At 37.2% G+C, this 26,849-nt stretch overlaps 1 protein-coding gene and 1 non-coding gene across 2 annotated transcripts in view; one reads left to right on the forward strand and one right to left on the reverse strand.

Moving 5' to 3' along the window:
• LOC145683283 (histone-lysine N-methyltransferase SETMAR-like) overlaps positions 1-26,849 on the forward strand; it is a 159,687-nt gene that overhangs the window by 117,461 nt on the left and 15,377 nt on the right. The window lies entirely within an intron of this gene.
• TRNAR-UCG (transfer RNA arginine (anticodon UCG)) lies at positions 221-295 on the reverse strand. The gene has a single exon. It is a non-coding gene; the product is annotated as a tRNA-Arg (tRNA).

The raw sequence follows: 26,849 nt of genomic DNA on the forward strand, positions 1-26,849 counted from the left end.
TAAGGCCATTTAGCCCTTCACGATTGAGGGATGACGTCCCTCGGCGAGCACACAATCCGGGGAAAGGGAAGGAAGAAAGGACTGAGGAAGGAAGGAAGCGGCCTGGGACCTATAAGTTAGGTACCACCCCGGCATTTGCCTGGTGTGAATGAGGAAAACCCAGGAAAACCTCATTGAGGGTGGCTGGCCTGGAAAAGCGTTTTACACTTTTTCGACCGAGTGCCCCCACCGGGAATCGAACCCGGGACCGCTCGCACCGAAGGCGAGAGCGTTAGCCACTACGCTACGCGGGGGCCCGGTCAAGAAAAGTTTATGTTTGGGGACGTTTATATGATTGTGCCCAATTTTTTGACAGTGATATCTCGGAGACCACAAGTTATAGAAAGATGCAGTTTTCAGTGATAGATTGCAGATTTTGTGTAGATTGTTCAGCTCCAATTGAATATTTAAAAATGGTCGTTATTTCTTTATTACACTTTTAGGAGTACACTGGAAGTATTGAATTTTTAAAAATTAAAGCAACATAACCTAGAAGTTATGCATTCCAACACCATACATTTGTATACGGGGTTAGTATGTCTCCGGCGTTTGTTTCATGGCCAAATGATAATGAAAAACGGAGGATAACCATTTCTCCAGTCTAAGATGAATATTTATTGTTTGAGTGTTTTGCCCAATGAACACAATATACCACTGATATTATAATTAATTGTGTGTATAATGTATTTGCTTATTAGAAGAATTAGAAACTCCACCCGGAAGTAGGTTCAAATCTTGCGAACGGCGCGAGATATTGAAAAAAATAATCAAAAGAATCTTCCCTTTATGGTACCCCTTGCCGACTTTTATCAAGACATCTTTCACTTGTGTCTGTAAATGGACATGTACAGATGTTGTGAGGAATAACAAGAAGATTCATGCTCATATGTGAATGATGTGCTGTGTAGAGAGTGCAGGTTCAGTCAGTAAAAGTTTAAAATTTCATATTTTTGAATCAAAAAATATTACTGACAATAAGCTAGTGATTCAATGTTAAAAGATCTTGATTTGGAACAAAGTAAATATCTAAAGATTAATCCTTCAACTCTCAAGGTACATTATTTTATGTCGATATTTATTTTGCTCATCTAAGTGTGACTGTCATTACAAGAAAATTAAATATTGTGAGTTTTAAGTGGTGGTGTTTCTTGTTAAAATCCTTTCAAAGTAGTATGGATAAGTTTGTTATTCGTTGGCCGAGAGAACCACATTCTCAAACCAGTGATCCACAAGTAACCAAGATGAACAGTCACAATGAAATATCCGGAGTTGAAAATTCACTAGATAATATTAGAGTATGTTGTGAAGTGTACAAAACTACATATTCGAATTGCATTGTATATACAAGCGACGGATCTTAGGAATGAAAGACCAGCTCAGCACAATTTACGGAAGTACCTCAAAACAAAGTTTGATGAATGAAAAAAAAACGTAAGTTTCCAAAATTAGTAATATCACATGAGATATTGGTTAGAATACTCCATTTTTAGGGACCAAGAATTCTGCTATCCTTGTAGGACGTTTTTAAGGCATAGTTTATGGGATCAGACTTCGTGTGATAGAATTTTGCGACTGAAGTCAGCATTGAAGTACGGGAAAGGATTTGATAAGCATTCTTCCATCTAAAAACCACACAGAAGCAATTCAAATTTCAGAAGAAGTTAAATTAAGACAGTGATGGAGAAAAGATGTTAATATAATTCTAGGTGCGGAGCAGATAGTAAGAAACATGTATATACAATCAGGGCCGGATCCAGGATTGTCTGAGGGGCTCCACCAAAATAATCAATCACACTGAAACTCTTCAAAGTGACATGTGACAATATTCTTTACACCTGACACTGCTGATACATAGAACGGAGGGGAAGGGAGTATTTTAAACAGGGTCGCAAGTGTTATGCAGGAAAAAAATTTCTTCTCTCATCCTGGTTTCTGTTTCTTCCATACTTGACAAATGCTATATTGTTTTGCTTGCTTAGTCCTTCAACCTTTTCAAAATTGGCTTAAACTATTGCTTTTGCAAAGCTCTGCTTTCTTTTAAGAGGCTCCATCACGGCGAAATTAAAATACCGCTAATTTTACAGTAATTATGTGTTATCTTCAAATAGATAAAAGATAATCGAACTGTGGAACAAGATCTCCCTAGACAATATTATTTTACATGAGATACCGTTATCACGACTCACTTATCTGCTTTCGATTTCGAGCCATTTTGAAAATCGGCATTTATTTTCGTGTTTCTAAAAGGCTGCAAACGGAAAGCTACTAGGTGACTCGTGATAACGCTACCTCATGCAAAATAACATTGCCTAGGGCGCTCTTGTTCCACATTTTGATTATCTTTTATCTATTTGAAGATATCACATAATTACTGTGAAAGTTACTGTGAAAGTGTGGCTATTTTCACTGCTAGCTTCTCGTTTTTAGATAGTGTATATTTACAAGGAAGGGAGTGCACGTGCACCTTTGCACCCCTCCTAAATCCGGCCCTGTATACAATGTTAAATGTGTAGCTGAGGAAGTGTACTTTCTCGCAGCAAATGAGCTACCATATCGAGGTGGATTCAAAGATTTCCAAGCATTAAATCCTTATGAATTTAGTTCCACTGGACTTTTTACAGCATTGTTAAAGAATGCAAAGGAAAAAGATCCGAAACAGAAGTCCATAGTTATACATATTCCTCGCAACGCTCAATATACATCATCTGAAGTTGAAAACAAAATAATAGATGCATTGGTAGAAATGGTACCGAACAAAATAACAACAGAATATGATTAAAGTGAATCATATTTCCTTTGGAGACTCCTTTGGTGTGGAAAATTTCTCTGTGGTCGTAAGATTTGTGAAAGAAAGAAAGGTGCCTGAATATTTATTGGATCTTTCAATTCTCGGATATATCATCTAAAGGTATACTAGGAAAAGTCTTTGAAACTCTTTCCAAAGCAGGATTTCTGAAAAGAAGGAATAATTTGCCATTGTTATGACGATGCTAGTATGATGGCGAGATACAAAAGAGGTGTTCAAAAACTATTACGAAAGAACTTCAAAAACTAGACCCTTGTATCCATTACTATAACAATCAACTTCACGTTATTATAATTCATACTGGTTCAGCGATAACCAATGTAAAAGAGTATTTTGAATTAGTCAAGTTAATATATGTACATGATTTTCAGAAAATATCGGGTCATAGATGTACAAAGCCAAAAAGCTTAAGAGGTTGGTGGGTTAACGATGGACTAGACACTTGGAAACAACGGTAAATATTTCAGAGAATTTTGATGATATATATAGTATCTTTTCTGGAGTCTTTTTTTTTCTCATGGGGAATTAGGTCATGTAGGTACTGAGTTATCTATTGAAGCTACGGGACTTTCATAAAAGTATTGCACATTAGAATTCAGTTTCATTGCCGCTTTAATTTTACAAATCCTAGCCACATTTGGGACAGCTAACAGTGTATTACAAGACAGAGAAATGTAAATCGAAAAAGCAGGTCAATTTGTGAGATCGGGGATGCGGCACTAGCTCTAAACGGTACAAGACCTAGAAATCAACTACTTGCACAAACCCTAAACGGCAGAAAACCTAAACAGAAGTAGACCTAAACAGAATTAGTTCTAAAAATTTATTCTGGCGCCCCCACCACGTCGATACCAAGAATAGTGTAGAAGCAGTACCAATTGGTAACGTATACCGTCATATTTTATCGAATATTTAAGTTTATAGTTTGTAGAAGGGGTATCCGTAAGGTAGAGGTAAATGAGTTATAGCCCACAATGCCTTATTGAATTTTTACGGGATCTTTCAAAAGCAACATAATTGAAATTTATCAGAAACTTTAAAAAAATATATTTAAAATACGTATAATCAACATAAGAACCCTTTATTCAAGGCACATCCAAGGTTTGGAAGGGTTATACATTGAAGTTCAATCCATTAAATTAGATTAGTTGAGTTTTTGAGTTTCTGTGTTTTGCGTTTTTATGCGACGTATGCAACGTCGCGTCGTGGTGGACAACATCGTGTTCGTGGGTCTTCTAGGGATGCTCCCGTTTCCTCCCACGTTTTGATTCCACCAATTCTTCCATCATTATTCACTTGCCTTAATCATCGTCTCCCTTAGCCTAAAGGACATAATTGTGAGACGTTAAACTGAAATATATTGAGTGATAAAGTTATATTTGGGAAAACCAATAACAAATTATATTGTAATATCCTATGTGATGTCGTAAACAAGCAATTCCACGCATCAATGTTTACAAACACCACCACATGGTTCAGCAAGAGGATCTCCCACCAGAGGGACCTATAATCACATGCAGACGACGGCTTCTGGCCCCTCCCATGGAGCAGAAGACGACATCGGAGCAGCAGCGCCACCGCCACCCAAAAGGACCCTATAAATTGGCTGGACGAAGGCAATTCTGTACCAGTTTTCTGGTGACCCTCCTCTAGTCTGCTTCGGGACTTTAGGAGTAACCTAACCCCAGGGCCTCGAATCTGCTTCGGGACTACGCCTATCCTTTCGGGGCTTTGCCTGCTTCGGGGCTCTGACTGGGAATCCCAACCTCAGCCGCTTTGCCTGCTTCGGGGCTCTGTTGGCCATCTAAGCTACCCACTGCTTGCTTCGGAGCTTTGGGGACCTAAAATCCACTCCTCTTTGCCTGCTTCGGGGCTCTGTTGGAGATTCTGTCTGCGACCTTACGGTCAAAGACCACCTATAACTCACCTTGATTCTAGAGAGATCAATTTGTATAGTATTTTGTAAAAATACTTTTTATAAAGAATAGTTTTATAATAAAACTGGTAGTGGGAGTCGATTCCGGACGCTCTTTTTATTAAATGCTCTACCCAAAGTCCTATATGAGACAAAGTTTTACAATATTATATAGTTTCTGAAATTGAAACAAAAATAGCATCATCTATCAAACGTTTACAATTTCAAAGACAACTACCGTACCTTTAATTCTTGAATAAAAGCGTATGCAGTTTAATTATGTGTCCGATTTTAAATGCTCAATTATCATTTCCAACTTCAGTTTTGTTGACGAATTTTCCAATAATTTCGAACTTTCAAATGTCCAATTAGTTTAATACCTACTAAGTTTACCGAATATATTACTTTAGAGGCAACTTGAGACACAAATACTCTATCTCAAGAAAAAAAATCCTAAAAATTATATGTTTGGATAATTTATGCCCTTATTCAAACACTAAAAAGACGACTGACATTATCCTTGACACTTACCAATCGAGAGCTGTAACTTCAACAGTGCAAAAACGATACACGTAAATTCGTCATTAAATGTCAGCACTAATCAAATGCAAACAACAAAATAACATTGAACTTCACCACTACAATATTTAGCTGGGTCCATACAAGATTTTTTCCCCGAATTCTAATGTTACATGTTGGAAAGGGACGTTAAGTTTCTATTAATTCATTCAAATACAATATCCTGTTCATCGTGTACATTTCAATTTGATTATGCTAAACGTGTTCACGATATATCACGTTATATTAATCCTTTCCAATTAGAGTACAACTTCCACAGCCACACAGTACAAAGAGGGAAATTATACTTTTTCCATCTATACAGGGTGGACCATATTGAAGCGCCCTTGTAACTTTCAAAATAATAAATACAAAACACTGAAATTTGTACCATACAAATATTGGCAGAGGGAAATTGCTTGACATATTCTGCAATACCATCCAATTAACAGTATTGCTAACCCAACATAAATTTATTTTTTAAAATTGTATTATATCAATTTATTACAAATTTCAAATTTACGCATTAAACGAAACCATCGGCTTTATTATTCAGTGTTGCAAACTAATGAACCTTACAGTAATAAACTTCCACAAATTTACAAATATTGGTATTCTCTACAACAGTAATAAGGCAAGTGAGACGGACGTGATATATATCCATTGTTAATATCGAATACTATAATCATACTGTCTGTCCGTTACAAGGCTGTTTGAAGAAAAAGGGTCCACCAAGTATATAAGCTTTTTTCTTCTCTTTCTGCATGTTTCTCTTTAACTTAGGTTCGTACATGCCCCAGTTGAACTTTGTCCTAGTAGTAGTCCCCGGCGTTGGCGCGAATGACTCATCCTCACTCTCTTTTATGACCAGGATTTTTGAAATTTATTCCCTTTTACGGCTAAGATGAATGCTTTGGTACCTCGATTCTGATTGGCTGAGAGAGGTCACGTGACGTTAGGCCCCGCCCACGCGGGAAATTCAAATTTCCAGGTCACGTGGTATGACGTCATGAGTCACCCCGCGGGGGAATTCCCTCACCAGGGATTTTTGAAATTTGTTCCCTTTTACGGGTAAGATGTGTGTTTTGATTGGTTGATAGCTGTCACGTGATCTTAGACCCTACGATATTTGAAATTCGTTCCCTTTTACGGGTAAGATGAGTGTTTATGATTGGCTGATAGAGGTCACGTGATCTTAGGCCCTGGGATTTTTAAAATTCGTTCCCTTTTTATGGGTAAGATGAGTCCTTTGGTACCACGATGATAGAGGTCACGTGATCTTAAGCCCTGTGACTTTTGAAATTAGGGTGTCCTTTCTGATGTATACTTTGGTACCTCGATTCTGATTGGCCGACAGAGGTCACATGATCTTAGACCCGCCACACGGTGAACAGAATACGTGGGAAAACCCCATCACTCATTTGTTTCCATGTTACGGGTAAGATGATTGCTTTGGTACCACGATGTTGATTGGTTGATAGAAATCGCATAATCTTACACACCAACCCCAATGCTAGACATTCAGAGTGCTATGACGACGATCCACCCTAGACCTGGATTTTTTTTAATGGTTATCCTTTTTGGTACCTTAAAGTTCCCATGGAGGGTTCAACCCCATCCTTAAATAACCCTTTTTGGTATCATGATATTGTACTGAAGTTTACATTAAATATTATCGTTCTCTTTGGCAGATAAGATGATTACCAGCTTTTTTACCTTGATGGAGATCCTGTCCTTGAATTAGTTGCCTATGTCTCTGGAAGTAACAATGGTGAAAGAGGGGTGTCGCTTGTAGATTTCTTATAACACATTGTTGTGAGTTTAAGCGATTTATTGCTCAGTAAGCGCTTCATTAATGGAAACAGTGTTGCCAGATTTTTCTTACCTAAACTGCTCCGATTCTTTTCGAAACGGTTCCGCAGAGTACAAGAAATTTTAAACTAAAAAATTTTTCGAACTAAAAAAATTTCAAAACTAAAAAAAAATTTAAACAAAAATTTTCGAACTAAAAAATTTTGAAACAAAAAAGTTTCAAACAAAAAATTTTCGAACCCAAAAAAAAATTTCGAACTAAAAAAATTGAAACAAAATTTTGTCGAACTAAAACATTTTTAAAAACAAAAGTTTCGAACTAAAGATGTAAATCACATCTAAAAATTTTCAAATCAAACTTTTTATCGAACTAAACTTTTAAAATTTTCGAACTAGAAATTTAAACCAAGTTTTAGAAAAATCCTAAGAAATGTTTCTCCAGGAATCGAACTCAGGTCTTTCAAACCAAAGATGTGTATCCTAACCGCTTAGCTATGAATGAATTCGGATTTAATCATGCTTGGTGGGTTTCGAACCATGGTCCTTGAAAAGGATACACATATACTTTAAGAAAATAAATCTGACAGTGTAACGCTTCTCAAATCAAACTTTTTATCGAACTAAACTTTTAAAATTTTCGAACTAGAAATTGAAACCAAGTTTTAGAAAAATCCTAAGAAATGTTTCTCCAGGAATCGAACTCAGGTCTTTCAAACCAAAGATGTGTATGCTAACCGCTTAAATGAATTCGGTTTTAATCGATCTTGGTGGGTTTCGAACCATGGTCCTTGAAAAGGATACACATATACTTTAAGAAAATAAATCTGACAGTGTAACGCTTCTCAAATCAAACTTTTTATCGAACTAAACTTTTAAAATTTTCGAACTAGAAATTGAAACCAAGTTTTAGAAAAATCCTAAGAAATGTTTCTCCAGGAATCGAACTCAGGTCTTTCAAACCAAAGATGTGTATCCTAACCGCTTAGCTATGAATGAATTCGGATTTAATCATGCTTGGTGGGTTTCGAACCATGGTCCTTGAAAAGGATACACTTATACTTTAAGAAAATAAATCTGACAGTGTAACGCTTCCGTTCGTGGATTAAAATAAAATGCTGATAGACTTCTTTGTGTGACGACATAGAAGCACATATGATTGAAAAAATGCAAACGTCAGCGGATCGCATTACTTTAGTTTTACTACGAACGTGTCAGCATGATTCATGAAAAAAGCAAACATTGACATTCTCGTATGGAATATGATGAAAATGAAATGTCGTCACAGTTACGACAAGTAGTGACATGTAGAAATCATTTGGGATCGGAATTGCGATACTATTGAGAAACGTGAATGACGTCATGATCGATTGTTACACATCGTTTTGGTTCGTGATTCATGACAAAAGCAGCGAGCGTTTTGATTGGTTCGTTGTGATGTCATTTTATAAATTTCCTCGTTTCTGATTGGCTGACGGTGACGTCGTTTTCGCAGCGACCTAAATAAAAATCTAAATTTCATTTTTCAAATCTTACACCGCTCTCAACTATCGTGTGAGAAGGTCTGTTCTTGAAAAGTGTCTTCATTTAAGAAGCTTTACTGCACCGACTTTTTGTTCATTGAATTTGAGGTAAGTTCAGTGAGATTTTATTCTTTCACACAAGATTCGAAAATCATTTTTATTTTATATTTGTGGGCGGATCACGAATACACTGTTTTACTTTTAGTACGAAATATTTAGACTATGAAGAAATTAGTGGAATGGGAAAGTGGGAGTACGAATCAGGATCCCCACACATTAGAAGTAAGCACGATAAATGATATGGTTTAGCGCCCCTTCAGCTTAATGTTGAATGTGAACTCCCGTCGGGAATTGAACCATGGCCAAAGATGTGTGCGCTTAGTTTTGAAAAGAATACATTACAAAATTTCAGAAACTATGCCTGAGAATAATATGGTTCGATACCCTTTGAAACCATTAGCGTCCCTTCAGCTTAACGTGATATTCGAGCAACCGCCCGAGATTGAACCTGGGCCAGAGGTGTGTACGTCAATCATTTAGCTTAGTTTTGAAAAGAATGTATGATAACGCATGAGAATATTAAATTTCAGAAAAGGCTTGACAACGCTCCGATGTGGGAAAGCAAACCACACCGAGGATTGAACCAGGACCTTCCACGTTAGAAGCATGTACGCTAACCACTTAGCCACGAGTGCATGAATATGTGGTTAAAAAGATTTACGCTATACAGATTTTGTTTTGACAATTACGTATGTGTAACGTTAATGGTTAGTGAATCTCTTCAACTTGCAAACGCATCATTTAAAGGTCGTTGTGAGTAGAAAAAAATGCTTACGAGTGCTTTATCACATCTCAGTACTGTTGAAACATTCATTCATGCATTCTTTTTTTATCACTATAGAATGGCAGGTCAGTTACATGCTGATGTAATGGTCTCGAGTTTGACAGCAATAAAACACACATTTCAGTAACATAATTATTTTAAAAAAACTTTGATTTTTAGTACGCGTGCTTTCATAATGAGATTCTGAACGTCACCGCCAGGAATCAAACTCAGGACCTTTACATGAATTGCTTAGTTAAGAATTTATCATGAATGTTATGATTTCCTGGGCTAAGCGGTTAGCATACGCACCTTTGGCGTCGGAAGCCCGGGTTCGATTCCCGGCGGGAGCTCATGTGGTTCGGATTCCACGTTAATCAGTAGGTCCGCGTCTCATATAGCCTCGCTGCTGAAAGGGACGCTAAATTAAAAAATCAAAAAATCAACTCAAATTCACGCTGCTCAATTCCTTTTTTCCCATTACATATTTGTTTTACCGTACCTGTTTGTTTGTTTTCATTTTTAACCATGGCCGAATCGGGTTTTACTGTTTGTAATGAAATCACTCGTCATTATAGACGATTTATGTACGTTTATGTATTATGAGGTGTGCACGTCAACCATTTAGCTTAGTTTTGAAAAGAATGTATGATAACGTGTGAGAATATTAAATTACAGAAAAGGCTTGACATGCACCGACGTGGAAAGCAAACCCACCGAGGCTTGAACCAGGACCTTCCACGTACGAACCATGTACGCTAACCGCTTAGTCACAATAATTAAAAAAAAATACGCTATACAGATTTTGTTTCGACAATTACGTATGCGTAACGTTAATGCTTGATGAATCTCTTCAACTTGCAAACACATCATTTAAAGGTCGTTGTGAGTGGGGGAAAAAAAATGCTTACGCGTGCTTTATCACATCTCAGTACTGATGAAACATTTATTCATTTCATGCATTCTTTTTATCACTATAGAATGGTAGGTCAGTTAAATGCTGATGCAATGGTCTCGAGTTTGACAGCAATAAAACACTCATTTCAGTAACATAATTATTTTTTAAAAAAAACTTTGATTTCTAGTACATGTGCTTTCATAATGAGATTCTGAACGTCACCGACAGGAATCAAACTCAGGACCTTTACATGAATTGCTTAGTTAAGAATTTATCATGAATGTTATGATTTCCTGTTTATCAGGTGATTAAGATTTTTCTTTCTTCTTTTCTTTTGTAGTAAATTCACGCTGCATAATTCCTTTTTTCCCCACATTACATATTTGTTTTCCCGTACCTGTTTGTTTGTTTTCTCCTTTTATTAACCATGGCCGAATCGGGTTTTACTGTTCGCAATGAAATCACTCGTCATTATAGACGATTTAACATCGAGGGCAGAATGCTCGAAATTCAATTCAACGCACCGCCCGTAGGAACCGATATCATACAGTATGTACATAACAGTTTCCAAGCAATGCTGGACCATTTGTTAGCCAATGTCGACGATGAGGCGATGGTTGGTTTATCAGTAATATCACCACGCAACACGAATAAACCGTTTTGGGTGAGTTTTCGCCAAGCGCGAAACCTGACACTGGAAACGATGTGGGCCTCGTTCGAAAGAGTGTTACAAAGTAACAATGCATTTCTCCTGCACGAACCATTCACCGTTCATTTTCATCGTGTGGATATTCCACGTGGCTACGGCGGCGGTTTGCGGCAAGGAGTACTTCAAAATGAAGAATTGTTACGTAGCAAGCGAGGGATTGTACGTGTAAGAAATCAAGATTCAAGGTGCCTGGCGTACGCCCTTGTTATTGCTATTGGCCTGAAGGCATACAAAAATGTAGATATGCAACGATATTGGCAATATCAACGTCAATCGAAATGTATTGTGGACGATGAAGTGAATGCGTTATGTGCAAATGCAGGAGTCAATTTGGATCATGGTGCCAGTGTAAATGAAATACGGCAATTCCAGTCATACCTCAAAGAATATAAAATTACAGTGTATACCAGTTTCACAGGCCATGATATCATGTACGAGGGGCCCAACGACGAAAATCGCACTCCCATAAATTTGATTTGTTTGGCTGGCCATTTTGACATCATCCAATCCTTAACTGCTTGTTTTGCAACCAATTTCTACTGTGAAGCGTGCCATAAAAAGTATAGTAAACGCAATGAACATGTGAAAAATTGTCCTGTAACGTGCTCCAAATGTCTACAGAGACCACTATGCGACAAGAACCAAACGCTAGTGCTGTGTAACGACTGCAATCGTCAATTTTATGGCGAACAATGTTTTAATAATCATCGTAATATTGTATATCATCAAGGAGAACCTGTATGCAAAATGGTGAAGCAATGTACTAAATGCTACAGACTATATTCTTTTGTGCATACAGGACAACGACTTCATGATTGTAATGAGATCTTTTGCAATGTTTGTAAGAAGATTGTTCCGGGATCCCATCAATGTTTTATGCTTCCTGATCGACAATGCTTGAAACCTGGTGTTCCTTCACTCATGCACGCAAAGAAAGCCTTGTTGATATTCTACGATATAGAATCTATGCAGGACACGAATATTGGCGATAATACGTATGTACACATTCCAAATTTATTGGTTGCACAACAAGTATGTTATGCATGTGTTGAAAACAATAATATCCAGCAGTCTTGCAGTACGTGTGGTCAGCGCCAGCATATTTTCCAAGGAGAGGATCCAGTTTATAATTTTCTCCAGTACTTGCGGGAACGTCGTCCCAATATAAATAGGATTTTCTGTGTCGCGCACAACGCTAAGGGATACGATGGGCATTTTATCCTAAAGACCATGGTAGAACAATGCCAATGGAGACCTGACGTCATATTAAATGGGACCAAGATACTGAGTTTAACGTTGAATAATCTGACGTTCATTGACTCGTTGAACTTCCTACCTATGGCATTAAGTAAATTGTCAAAAGCGTTCAATTTACCCGCAACCAAAGGTTACTTCCCGCATTTCTTCAACACCAAGGAGAATCAATCGTATATTGGACCACTTCCAGAAACAAAGTATTATGGTGCAGATGAAATGGCCGTCGAAGACAGAAACAAGTTCATGCAGTGGTACAACGATCATCGTAATGACACGTTTGATTTCCAGAAAGAAATTCTCAAGTATTGTATTCAAGATGTCAATGTACTGCGACAAGCATGCGTTTCGTTTATGACGTCATTTGAAACAGAAACCAAGTGAATCCCTTCTTGGAGACGATCACGATTGCCAGTGCTTCCAATTTAGTATTCCGCCGAAATTTCCTTAAACCCAACACTATTGGAATTCTACCGGCACATGGCTATCGATGGAGAAGTACCCAATCGATCGCTGCAATGCAATGGCTGGCCTACATTGAAAAAACCGAAGAAAAACAAATCTTACATGCGGCCCGACAAAAGGAAGTGTTTATTGCGGGATTCCATGTTGATGGTTACTACCAAGATCCTGAGACGTTAGAGGAGCACGTCTACGAGCATGCCGGCTGCTTTTATCACGGGTGTAAAGTATGTTTTACTACAGGCCGTAATCAGCCCATCTACAGCAATCCAGAAGACACCATGGAATTCCGTTATGAACGAACGCAAAGAAAAAATGCAAGACTGCGTGAATTGGGGTACATTGTACATGAAATGTGGGAGTGCGAATTTAATCAGTTCTTAAAACAAAATCCTGCAATGGCGACGTATCTGAAGAATCACCCGTACATGAACCGCAGACCATTAAATCCAAGAGATAGTTTTTTTGGAGGAAGGACCAATTGCGTGAAATTGTACCACCAAGTCGACGAAAAAGCGGGGGAAGTAATAAAATATTTCGATATTGTCTCGCTTTATCCTTACATAAATAAGTGTGCTAAATACCCTGTAGGCCATCCACGAATTTATCTACAGGGTGATGAAAATATACCACCAATAAATAAAGTCAATGGTCTAATCAAAATGTCGATATTACCAAGTCGCCATCTTTATCATGGTCTCCTGCCTTACCGATGTAACAAGAAACTACTCTTTCCACTGTGTGCTGCGTGTGCCGAAGAAATGAACCCAGACCCTACAGCAACGTGTACACACAACGATCAGGAGCGATGCCTCACTGGAACATGGGTATCATATGAAATCCAGAAAGCAGTAGAATTAGGATATCAACCAGTGGAAATTTTTGAAATTTGGGACTATGACATTGAACAATATGATCCCATCACGAAAACAGGTGGCTTGTTCACGGAATATATCAATACATTTTTAAAATCAAAAATGGAAGCGTCTGGCTGGCCTAGTTCCTGTGTGACCGAAGAAGACAAATCAAAATTCATACAAACCGTCCTGGAGCGTGAAGGTATTGCATTGGATCCGTCCAAAATTGAAAATAATCCTGCACGAAGAAGTTTATCTAAGCTTTGTGGGAACTCTCTATGGGGAAAGCTTTGCCAGCGTACAAACTTTAGCCAGACCACAATTATTGATCGGCCGGAAGAATTTTATGAAAAACTCACTTCCCCCGACATTAAACTCCATCAAATTGTACCCATCAATGATACGATGTTGTATGCGTTCTGGGAGTACAATGAACATGTGCCTGTTCAAAACCGAAACACCAATGTCGTGTTAGGTGCATTTACAACATGTCAGGCACGTCTGGAACTGTACAAGTACCTGGAAATGTTGCAGGAACGTGTTTTATATTTCGACACGGATTCTGTGATATTTACGGAGAAGCCCGGGGAGCCAACCATTGAACCTTCAACGTACTTGGGATGCTTATCGAATGAGATGGAATCTTACGGACCACGAGCATACATCAAGACATTTGTCAGTGGAGGACCGAAAAATTACAGCCTAGAAATATACAATCCGGATACCAACGTCACCAGTTACATATGCAAAATTAGAGGATTTACATTAAATTACAATGCAGGACAACAATTAAATTTCAACACGCTAAAAGAAATGATTACAAATCAATGCCGTGGACAAGTCACCATCACTATCCCCCATAAGATATGCAGGACCAAAGACCATACCATCGTCACACGCAAAGAAGAAAAAATGTACAGTATCCAGTACACAAAACGTCGATTTAAAGAATTCAATTCCTATGATACGGTTCCGTACGGGTACGTTAAAAAACAGAAGATGGAACTGGAAAAAGAAGATGAAGAAGAAAAAACTGTAAACACCCAATAAGGCCGCCATTTCTTTTTTCCTTTTCCTTTTCTTCTTTCCCTTCCTTAACCACAAAGCAGCAACACCAAGAAGAAAAAAAACGCAGTACCCACAAGAGTTCATAAACCATCAACACAACCATCAGTGGAAGAAATGCAGTCATCTCGTATCCAAGGAGGAACCTTGACCATAAAGGAGCAACACCTAGAAAAATGCAATACCCAGAAGAGTTCATAAACATCCATCGGTGAAAAAAATGCAGTGATCCTGTACCCGAGGAGGAAGATGAGCCTAAGCAGATCCATCATTTACGAGTAAGTTTTATTTCTCTCTTATCAATATTGACTCATTTTTATTGTTTCAGAAAAAAGAAATTCTTAAAGTAATCCATCGTTTCTTCTTTTTCTTTACAGGATACGGCTACAAGATTCGAAGATGATGACGCGTCCAAAATATTCATTAACTAGATCCTGTATTTATTATGTTAATAAATTGTATGAGAAGAGCACATACCTTTCGTTAAATACAACAAGTTGAAAAAAATATGTTTTATTATTTCCTGAAACCCTGAACACTTGTTTTCAAATCATGGTAATCTTGAAAATTTAAGGTGGAAAATATATTCAAGATTTGGTTTACATGATTTTGTTCGAAAAATAATTAAAGAATTTTTAGTGTCCAAAATTTGATTTTTAATTTAGTTCGAAAAATTTTTAATTTGAAAATTTTCAAATGTGGTTTACATCTTTAGTACGAAACTTATTTTTAAAAATTGGTTCGAAATTTTTTTAAAATTTTTAGTTCGAAAAATTTTGATTTGAAAATTTAGTTCGAAAGTTTTTAGTTTAAAATATTTTTCGAAAAAATTTTTAATTTTTTAGTTCGAATTTTTTTTTGGGTTCGAAAATTTTTTAAATTCCTTTTAGTTCGAAAATTTTTTGTTTGAAAATTTTTGTTTAAAATTTTTTAGTTTTGAAATTTTTTAGTTTTGAAATTTTTTAGTTCGAAAAAATTTTTAGTTTAAAATTTCTTGCACTCTGCGGAACCGTTTCGAAAAGAATCGGAGCAGTTTAGGTAGAAAAAATCTGGCAACGCTGTTTCCATTAATAAAGCGCTTACTGAGCGTTTAAAAAATCGCTTAAACTCACAACAATGTGTTATAAGAAATCTACAAGCGACACCTCTCTTTCACCATTGTTACTTCCAGAGACATAGGCTACTAATTCAAGGACAGGATCTCCATCAAGGTAAAAAAGCTGGTAATCATCTTATCTGTCAAAGAGAATGATAATATTTAAGGTAAACTTCAGTACAATATCATGATACCAAAAAGGGTTATTTAAGGAGGAGGTTAAACCCTTCATGGGAACTTTACGCATAACCATAAAAAGGGAACTAAATTCTAAAATCCAGGTCTAGGGTGGATCGTCGTCATAGCACTCTGAATGTCTAGCATTGGGGTGGGTGTGTAAGATTATGCGATTTCTATCAACCAATCAACATCGTGGTACCAAAGCAATCATCTTACCCGTAAAATGGAAACAAATGAGTGAGGGGTTTTCCCACGTATTCTGTTCACCGTGTGGCGGGTCTAAGATCATGTGACCTCTGTCGGCCAATCAGAATCGAGGTACCAAAGCACTCATCTTACTCATAAAAAGGGAACGAATTTCAAAAGTCACAGGGCTTAAGATCACGTGACCTCTATCAACCAATCAGCATCGTGGTACCAAAGGACTCATCTTACTCATAAAAGGGAACGAATTTTAAAAAAAAAATCCCAGGGCCTAAGATCACGTGACCTCTATCAACCAATCAAAACACACATCTTACCCGTAAAAGGGAACAAATTTCAAAAATCCATGTCATAAAAGAGAATGAGGGATTTCCCCGCAGGGTGACTCATGACGTCATACCACGTGACCTGGAAATTTGAATTTCCCGCGTGGGCGGGGCCTAACGTCACGTGACCTCTCTCAGCCAATCAGAATCGAGGTACCAAAGCATTCATCTTAGCCGTAAAAGGGAATAAATTTCAAAAATCCTGGTCATAAAAGAGAGTGAGGATGAGTCATTCGCGCCAACGCCGGGGACTACTACTGTCCTCATGGTGCTAAATCATAATAGTCGAAGTGGAGGAATGACACAACTGTAAAATAAAATAAAATAATATAAACACTTCGCAGTGGAATGTTTTTACATGGAGAGTTCAGAATTCACTTGACCATCCATAATTAATAAATAATGTAAGATTAGGGATATTGTTAACTATTAGCTTACCCATTAATTATGCCTACATGTTAATTAGCCCTATGTAAAAATTGTAATTTACAAGCTTGTATCCTTTTATACATCCCCTAGTACGTTTTTTTTTTTTGGTGTAAGTCAGAACAGGCACGTAGTCAAGGGGGAAAGGGGGTCCGGGAGGTCCGGACCCCTCCCCCTTCGAGACCAGAAATTAAAAAATTAAGGAAGGAAGAAACAAAATGAAATGAGAAAGAGAAGGATCTAGATAAAAAAAATTTAAAAAAAAAACATTCAGGAGGCTTTTGGTTACTCTTTCTTATGAGGAGATTTCTAACACTTGCAATACATGGTGGTGAGTTAAGCGATATACCCTGGAATAGTCAGGGAATTTGAAATTTCTTAAAGAAAAAAAATACGGAATTCTCAGATTTTCTAGAAAAGTTACGGATTTCTCAGAATTCCTGCTATTAGTCAGGGAGATTTCAAGCTTCCGAAAGTATAGTACCGTTGTGCAACAGCGTGGACAATTTTTATCATAATTTTTCGTTATCGCATCCTTGCAGTATCAAACATGTTATTTCAAAAACAATTTTCTACTGCTCCTTTAACCTGTCATTTGGAACAGACAGTAGTTGACGGAATAATAAAAACAAAAAATTATGTGGAAAGAAAGTTCTGTTAATATTTGATTCAACAGAGAAAGGAACGTAGATATTGTAAAATATTTTACAAGACATTATTGAGTATGTACTTATAATAGTTGAGGTCATAATGAAAGGAAAATTGTTATATTTGATTGAACAAATAAGGACGTAAATATTGTAATATCTTTATCAGCATGTTATTATTATTATTATTATTATTATTATTATTATTATTATTATTATTATTATTATTATTATTATTATTATTATTATTATTATTATTATTATTTTACTCGAGATTTCATCATAGTTTGTTATTAAAATACTTACCAACTTATCTTCATTTTATCGTTCTAACAAACCAATATATGTTGAAAGTAAAGTAGTTTAGATTGATCGAGCTGCTGGGCATTTAGAATTTCATGCCCCCCCCCCCTTCCGTTACGAAATCTTGGCTAAACGAACCAATATATGTTCCAGTAAAATAGTTTACAATGATCGAGCCCCTGGTGTCATGACCACAGTATTTCATGTGACGGACCCCCCTCTTCACGAAATCCTGGCTACGTGCCTGGTCAAAATGAATTTTCTTCCAAAAATATTCAATGCGGGGATTCGTTCTCGTCTCCGCGGGATTTCGCATTCTGTTTCCCATCGTAATAGAATTACGAAATTTTGCAAAGCGACAATACAATGCTCCATTGTTGTACCTTTTTCTTTATTCTTTTTCTAGCTGCCCAGTGTGTGTCAGTAACAAGAATTGCTATTAGATATTTCAAGTTTTGATTGAAATACCTGTCGTTTCCAAGATCACATTTTTTTTTAAGATGGCGTCCACACAACAACAGAATTCATTTTATTATGTGGAACACCAAAGACAATGTCCGTTATCACAGTTCAATGCAATCACAGTTCGACAGTTTGGGGTCGAATCACCTGACAAGAACTCCGTTAAGCGTTGGCATACATAAATCATGAAGACAGGTTTCCTATGCAAAGGCAAAAGCACCGGTCGTCTTTCGTATTCAGAGGAAACAGCGGATAGAGTTCGGCATCCTTCCAAAAGCGCCCTACGAATCAGTTCGGAAAGCGGGCCGTTAGTTAGCATTACCCCACTCAATAGTCTGGGTGTTCTTTGTAGGTTTAACCACAACTTGAAGAGGACTTCCCAGATTTCATTTTCCAACAGGATGGAGCGTATCTGAATAAATATCTCTCACAGTGTTAGATACGTAGCACTGGTCCTAATGATGAAACGTTGTTGAGATGGCCCCGGAGGTCTCCAGACATGACACCACCCTAGTAGCAAGAAAGTTTTCGGCCAGTTGGCAGATGATTGGCTTTTGGCTTTCTTCGCTTGCACTTGAAACGCATGCTTTCATACAAACTGCCTTTTGTTGTACTTGCAAGCGATGCTTTAGACTCTTCGCAGAGCGTTATAGCATCACTGGCCATTCATTGGCTATTGACTTGACTTGACTTGAAAAACGCTTGCGTCAAACTTGAATGGAACACTGAATGCAAAGTTGCCTTCATATAATTTCGTTACTGGAATCCAGCTTGCGGCATGCTTGCATATTTTTTAATTATGGTGGATACAAGCTTGCCGACTTGCAATTCAAGCTTACAGCAAGCGGGTTGCGAGTTGGCTCTGCTACTAGGGCATGTGGGTGATGTGACTCCTTTTTATGGGACTTTGTCAAAGACTGCTTCTTTATCCCACCATTGCCTCGAGACCTGACGAAGCTGCGAAAGCAGATCACAGAAGTCTTTGTTGCCGTTACAAGAGACATGTTAATTCGAGCATGGGAGGAAATGGACTATCGAATAAATAAACAAAGGGCGTCCATATTGAATCTTTGTAAGATAAATAAAAAAAACTGATATATTACACTCTTGCTTTTGGTGTATAAAGGATTCTAAAATCACATCAGGGAGCCCGAGAATATTTTTTTGAAAATAATACATTCTTTTTCGAACACTTGGTATTTTTATATATTATTTAAGTTATTAACGAGCGAACGTTACGCTAACTTGGGCTCGGGCTCTCGCTTACTAAGCTCCTCTGGGCTTGCGCTTACAAATTCCCTTTGGGCCTGCACTCACTTATTGAGCTCAAGCTATACTGAGCGCGAGTCCTGGACTTGCAAGCGCTGGGCTCACAAGCTGGGATATTTTTCCATGAGCTACATTAAACAGGGGTAGATTAAAAGACTAAATAGGGAGGGAACCGAGAATCGAACCTAGGGTACATAGATAGAACCTTACAAGCCATGCCACTATGCTTTAACTACAAACAGTATACGATAGCAAAAGAAGAAGAAAAAAAGGTATGCGGAGATAAAATAATTGTATTTGTATATTGCACGACCTGCAATAACACGAATACACTGTTAATGAATGTGGTGAAATAATTAGTTAATTGAGGTAAGTGAAAATTGTCCGGCGCGTGACGTGCTCTATGACCCATGAGACGAGAGGTCTGAGCTGAATACCTCGTTAACTATGGAGACCTCCTCTCGCGCCTCGAATAAATCATTGGTCAACCTGTTATCAATTGCAGTTTGTTTGAGGCGTCATCGACAGAATAGCAAATTAGTGTTTGGTTAGCAAACAAGTGCATTCAACTAACATCTGGATTTCAACAATGCTGCTAAGGATACTTGCTCTGCTACATACGTAAATAAAACATTCAACGTGATATGCGTTGAATATTAGATTACATTGTTGTGTATATATTATATTTAGTGTTGCCCACGAGATGAAAAATGGTGTATTTTCAAATTCGAAACGAGTCAAGTCAGTGGCGGATCCAGGATATGATCAAGGGAGGGGCTAAAAAATAGTTTGCCGTTTTATCCAGTGTAAAGCGGGATTGAAGCCCATTTTTATCCCGTGTATAGTCCCTATAGCCCCCCTTCGATAAACCCCTGAGTCAAGTAATATGATAATTCTAGTATCTTTTGGCGATAACAATCATTACTAGACGAGAAATTTGTCGAGTACTGAAGTCTTAGATTCAAACACTGTTTTAGTGTCACATAATTCATAGTGTAAAATCTATAAATTATTTGATAATGTGATTATACGAACATAATGAATAACATTTATTAACGTTGAAAGATACGCAATATACTCCAAAAATAAATATGATTTAATTCTCGTTATATCCCACCCTTCGTGGACCTCTGGCGGCGCGTAAGGACTTTGATAACATCTAGATGAAATTAGGAATAAAATCTGGACATTAATTTTGTACATAAATGCACAGAATAAGACGGGAAATGCTTTTTGAGAATCCAAATGATCCGATCAACTTTATTTTTCGTCTCGTCTCATAAAATGAAAATGAAATCTTTGAGTTTAATATCTCACGATTATACCCTTTAGGCTAAGGGAGACGGTGATTCAATCAAGTGAATGATAATGTAAGGATTGATGGAATGAAAAGGTCGGAGAAAACGGGAGTGGCCCGAGAAAACTACAAAACTGCCTAGTCGGGGATCGAACCAGGGACCCCACCCATCAGAGGTAAGCGCTCTACCACTGAGCCACCGTATACTACTTTTCATAAAAGTGTCCCATCTGTACGTACTTTCCGTATGAAACAATATAGGCGGTCAGGATCTCACATACAAATGGACGTATGTATTGTGTTTTTCAGATGTAAAGCATCACGGGCAGTAGCCAATGCTGTGCGATATTCCGCGCGGTGTTGCCGGATTTCGGACTCCCCTTTCCCTTCTCGCTCTTCCTCTAGTTGATATTATTACACATACATTGGCAACATTATTCACAATGTAAATATACTATTCCAGCAAACTCAAAGATTTTGGCTGTGTATCCTAGAAGTATATATAGCAACTGAATAACCTACCTATTAACTTATTCCAGTGGAACTGCTAAACGTTCGTCTTCAACACTATAGTACTTTCACTATCGTCTATGTCAATTAATATTTCGCCATTGTCTGAATCTGACTCTTGTAAATTTTTTATTATGAGTTCCAAAAATTGTAAACACAAAAAATAATTCTTCGAGCTTCACTTCGTAGCACTTTAAAAAAAAAGAAAAAAAAGAAAGAAAGAAAATTCCGCACTTGTACTCGGTTTCCTTAAAGACATTGTCAACTATAATTTTGGAGAACAAATGAACTACCACGAAAGAAAGCAACCTAGACACTGATGAATTTTGTTTATGCTAGAAGAAGAGAAGTTGCGTTCCTACACACACAATCAGCTCCTTTGCTTCCATGTCTGTTCCTATAATAACATACTCTTATACTTGATGTAGGTCTCACAACAATCCATCTGATTCGTAAGCAACACGATATGGTCGAGTTTGTTTTGGGTTACAATAATTTATGACACCACTCAGACGCCTGGTGCTTTTGCATCCCTGCTAGAGGAGTAAAGAAGGAATACGTAATTGGCCACACATACGTAAGGTATTGAAACGAAGAAAAAAAAATCATACTGCGTTTCTTCTGTCGAATAAGGAAGAATCTTGCATGAAGGCAATTTCAAAACAATATTACGAATGTCCCATACCTTCTGTTCTTCCACATGAGTTCCCGCCGGGAATATATATATATATATGAATCATATATATATGAATTCATATATATATATATATATATATATATATATATATATATATATATATATATATATATGAATCAAATTGCAGAGGCGTGTTATTTAATTCGATCGCTTACTATTCTCAAGGGTGTAGAAACGGGGGAAAAGAGGGCCTTGACTTTCCAAACTATTTCCAGCCCTGAAATGAGGTTCATCTAGTATATGTTTAGTAAACTTATTTAATAGTTAATGGAAATTAGGAACGTTTATAATAAAATAAGATTTTTAAAAAAAGAAAAAAAGAAAACATCATCAATACAGTTTCTGTACCTAATTACAAGGACGCTGATTTCTCTGTAAATTGGGGGGGGGGGGGGTGCATTCAGATGCAGAAAGCATATATGATGATTTTAAGACAAATTGCATTCAAATTATGCCTAATATTGCACATTTACAAATAAAATGAGGAGCCCTGGCTCCCTCAGTCCCCCCAGGATCTCTCACTACTATATTATTGCATAATAATATCTGAGTTGATATTTTTTCGAGATTTTTCCTTTTAGTATTTTAACCTACATAAACACAAAGTCGGATAAACAGACTGCTAGAAACAGCGTTTGTTTTCTTATGAATAGCTTATTGATTTATCTCTTACAATCCGCTTTTCAACTTCAGTACTGTCAAGATCCGTCTTTTGTTAAGGTAGCATCGAGAAAACATAATATGTGTATAGTATGCATGGTGAGTTAAAATGCTTTCATATTCTGAAAGAGGTCATTTGTTCTGTTTTTAATGTGTGAAAAGCTTTCCTCCCCCTGAAAGTAATGTTCCCCTAGAACAGCCTGTTGGTTACACCCCTGATTATCCTTTAATAAAAGTTGAGTTCCATTTCCAAATCGAAGAAAAATCCACTGGAAATTAGACGGGACTCAACGCTCGTTTTACTAATTGTTTTATATGGAAACCTTTCAAAGCGTGTATCATGACAACCAGTTGTCATAAAAAGATGTAGTTTTCACGTATGTGTTCGTAATTCTTTTCTCTACTTCGTAAAGTGAGCAGTTAATGTGCTAATACAATATTTCTAATAAGCGCCTCTGCTATTGTCAAGATTCGCAGTAGCGCGAGAAGTCAGTGTGCAGAACTGCTTGTCGCGAATTGTCAACACAGCTCAAAGCCAATTGGACGCCGCGTAAAGCCAACTCAAGGCCATGCCGCTTCTCATCTGAAATCTGCTGTAACAATGTTGTAACATACAGCTGACGAAGGTAACATAAGTATATGCATGTGATACGGGAAACTGTTAGATGTCAGACATCCTGCAACGGCATGATGTAACATCTAAGGGCAGTGCCTATGTAGTAAGGATGGCCAGATCCGGATCTGGCCGGATCCCAAGATCCGGATCTGATTAGTTCGGATCTCGGATCCGGATCTCGAATCTTGGATCTGGGTCCGGATCTCGGATTTCGGATCTGGTTTCTGATCTCGGATCTGGATCCGAAATTCTAATCTCGGATCTGGGATCGAAATTCGGATCTGGATCCGAAATCCGGATCTCAGATCTTGATATTTATCCAAACCCTCATCCCACCCAAATTGTGATAAACTTGAGTATCTAAAATTAGCCGAAAGTAATTTGACGAAATCCTGACAGTGAAGAAGAAAACAGAAAATTAAGACGAATATTGACAAGTCTGTATGTCTCCTTCATTCTAGTCTAAAGATCAAATGTTTGCCTTACTTAAAAAAAAAGAAAAAGAAAGAAAGAAAGAAAAAAATCTGATCTGATCCGGATGAGAGTTCAAATGTCGAATTTAGGTCCGCCCAGTTGCAGGACCGAGATGAAATACACACATAGGGTCTATATATTTGAAACCGAAATTCAAAACTCAAATATTGAAAATTCCTCAAGACACCTATTTCATTGACAGTTAAGAAAACAAACAGTTAAGACAAGTATTGACTTTTTACATATATTTATCTTACTCAGCCTGCTCTAAATATCAAATGTATACCTTACAATTAGTTTTAATAATTATTTAGTAAATCACAATATGAGCACCGAGAATAAACTATGAATTTTGGTACCCCTTATCTAGATTTGAAATTTCGGATTCATACATAGAATCAGGCTGAAAGACAAATATTTGAGATCTGGAAACCGAAACATGTGCTAGTACCAAGATCGTAGCCATTTGTAATGCGAGCGGAAGGCATTTGCACTAATTCCGCATGCATTTGCACTAATTTGGGGTAAACGAGAAATTAAAAACAGATAAATATTCTTTTTCAGGGGTAAGTCGCGCTTTAACATGACTTTACATAAGTGTTGTGTTCAAATACGAAAACTTGTAATGGCGACTTGTTTGAAATAAAGGCCTTTTCTTTTTTAACAATAAAGTTAGGTACTTTTACATTGGGGAAAAATTAGCAAGGCACATTCCACTGATAAGAGTGCTGGTTCTTATGGAAGCTTTCACATTGAACCCAGTGGCGGCTCGTGGAATTTAAAAGTGGTGGGGCACATCCAAAATGCCTACATACTAGAGCGTTATATATATATATATATATATATATATATATATATATATATATATATATATATATAATTAATACTCTACAATAGTAAAATACAAATTAAAAAATCTACTGCTACATACTAGGATAACATTAAAAGCCAAATAAAGCAAAGTTTACTTTTATTTTTTGTATATTAGTTCCAGTCTTTTATTTTTGGCTGTAGAATACTCCTCTATCACACGCTTATTGAAGTCCGGAATGGCATTTACCATGTTGTCTATTGATAGTATGGCCAGTGCGTTCAACCTTTCCTTATTTATGGAATTCCGCAAGAATGTTTTTATTCTATTCTATATATATATATATATATATATATATATATATATATATATATATATATATATATATATACAAATGCAATAATCCTGTCATATCACCATAACTATGCATAATAAATAAATACCTGAAATTTCCAAAGCTGGTATTTAAAAAAATGGTCTCAGAAAACTCGCCGTCCCAGGCCATGACCCATGTTGGCCTATGTGTAAAAACGCCCCTGATTGTTATTTTGGGTAACGAATTATTTATTTGTTTTCAACAACAATTTGTTTCAACTACTATATGTCAATTTCCTTCAATTATGTGTGGTTTTTTAATTACTTTCCTGGGAAACATTATATACATAAAGTGTAGCTCACTACTTGAAAATACGATTGCAGATTCCGATTGGTAACTTATGTGTGTAAATTTTAGGTCAATGTAATGTAAATTAACTGCACCATGGTGGCAACCCTAATATGTCATTCGCTACACCCGGAAAGGCCAATCATAAAACTTTACCACCTCGAAATTCTGAAATTCGCTTGACCCTCCTTCCGTTCCCCTCTGTACAGAGCTGAGTTTCCTTGTCGCGACCTTCTTACCGCTGTATGTCCCATAAGACAGAGCACAGCGCCTCATGCGACAGGTCTCAACATTACTGTGCCCATTTTCAATGGACATAGCCATAACATCCCCTGCTACCTCTGATGATAGGGCTACTGCCAAAGCATAGAGATGTAAGTCCGCAGCCAAAAATCAACCGTCGCTGTGTTGCCAAGTTTCGTCTATCCTACGAGAGCGCATAACCACAGCCTTCTTCACTCGCAAACACGGCTGTGGCGAAACAAATCCAACAATACAAAAGAAAGAAAAAAAAGCTTCTGTTAATGTATTAGTACTGATTTAATAATTGCAGTTCTATTTAGATCATGAATGGCAGGGCACGTGACCGTGTGCCCCTTAAACAGATCCGCCGCTGATTGAACCGAAGATTTCCTCATGTGGGTATCGGATTGCCACAATCACCTTGCTGAAAGACGTGGTTTATCAGGAGGTCGCATGAGACTCCTCATTTTGAACTTAGCCTGAGACTGCTTCTGGTCTCAATTTTTCCCATATAACAAGACTTACTTACCTTACCACTTGGCGCTACAGCCCTGGGTGGGCTTTGGCCTCTTCCACTATTTGCTTCCACTCTTCCCGATCTTTGCATTTTTCTTTCCATCCTCGAATCTTCAATTTTTCCAAATCACTTTCTACCCCGTTCAGCCATCTGGTGTTTGGTCTTCCTTTTCTTTTGCTGGAGTAGAGTCTTTCTTTCATGATTTTGTATGACATCCTGTCGTTGTCTATTCTTATTACATGTCCTACCCACCTTAGTCGATTCGATTTTATAAACTTGACTATATCCTGATTCTCTATTATGTCGTTGATCTCTTCGTTAGTTCTGATTCGCCAGGTTTCTTGTTCTTTAATTGGTCCGTAAATTTGCCTTACTATTCTCCTTTCAAAAGTTCTGAGTTTTTTCTCAATTTCTTTTGTCAGTGGCCATGTTTCGGAGCCGTATGTTACTAATGGTCTTATTAACGTTTTGTATATTCTCATTTTTGTTCCCCTACTTGTGTTTTTACTTTTTAGTAACTTCATGTTTGCGCAATATGCTTTGTTGCCTAGTTGTATTCTTTCCTTTACTGTATCTTTTATGGAGTTTTTATCTGTGATTGTTAGGCCTAAATATTTAAACTTGTCTACTTTTTCAAATTCTTTACCTTCTATTATGATTGATTTTTGATTTCTTTCTGTTGCGTACGCTGTTATTACCATGTACTTTGTTTTCTTTATATTAGTTCGC

This window comes from Thermobia domestica, chromosome 4 (genome assembly GCF_964235325.1).
Source record: "Thermobia domestica chromosome 4, izTheDome1.hap1.1, whole genome shotgun sequence".
Taxonomy (NCBI): Eukaryota; Metazoa; Arthropoda; class Insecta; order Zygentoma; family Lepismatidae; genus Thermobia; species Thermobia domestica.